At 44.2% G+C, this 800-nt stretch overlaps 1 pseudogene; it reads left to right on the top strand.

Annotated features, from left to right (window-relative positions):
- Positions 1-152: 152 nt before the first annotated feature.
- On the top strand, positions 153-610 carry LOC110595062 (annotated as a pseudogene).
- The last annotated feature ends 190 nt before the right edge of the window (positions 611-800 follow it).

The following is an 800-nucleotide window of genomic DNA, read 5'->3' as shown; positions in this document are numbered from 1 at the left end:
ATTTAACATAAAAGCAGTGTGCTGAAACTGTGATAGGTCAGGCAATGAGCAATAATTTCAAGAGGCTGAACCTCTTCCCCTAAGCAGCCTGAGGTGACTCACCAGGATGGTCCACTACTCGTTAAACCTGGAGAAGCCCACAAAGTAACACCCGAGAAACTGTGCAGGCCATCAAGGTTATGCACATATGAAAAGCCACCAAGTACCTGAAAGATGTCACCTTACAGAAACAGTGTGTACCATTCTACTGCTACAACAGTGGAGTTGGAAGGTGTGCCCAGGCCAAACAGTGGGGTTGGACACAGGGTCGGTGGCCCAAAAAAAGGGCTGAATTTTTGCTGCACATGCTTAAAAATGCAGAGAGTAATGCTGAGCTTAAGGGCTCCTCTGGTCATTGAGCATATCCAGGTGAACAAAGACCCTAAGATGCGCTGCCAGACGTACCGGGCTCATGGTCAGATCAACCCTTACATGAGCTCCCCCTGCCACATTGAAATGATCCTCACAGAAAAGGAGCAGATTGTTCCTAAGCCAGAGGAGGAGGTTGCACAGAAGAAAAAAAATATCCCAGAAGAAACTGAAGAAACAAAAACTTATGGCATGGGAATAAATTCAACATGAAATAAATGCAGATAAAAGTGAAAAAAAAAGAGGCTGAACCTAAGAGTAATTGAATTTACTGAGGCAGAAAGAGAGGCAGAGACCACCCTGGGACAAACATTCCATGAAATTAATCAAGAAAAGTTCCCTCATCTCATCAGTGACACTATTTTTCAAACACAAGAGATTCAGAGAACCCC

Source organism: Carlito syrichta, unplaced genomic scaffold, assembly GCF_000164805.1.
Source record: "Carlito syrichta isolate Samal-C Ts95f unplaced genomic scaffold, Tarsius_syrichta-2.0.1 Scaffold245393, whole genome shotgun sequence".
NCBI classification, from domain to species: Eukaryota; Metazoa; Chordata; class Mammalia; order Primates; family Tarsiidae; genus Carlito; species Carlito syrichta.
Note: the sequence above shows the minus strand (reverse complement) of the source record. Positions and strands in the feature narration are given on the sequence as shown.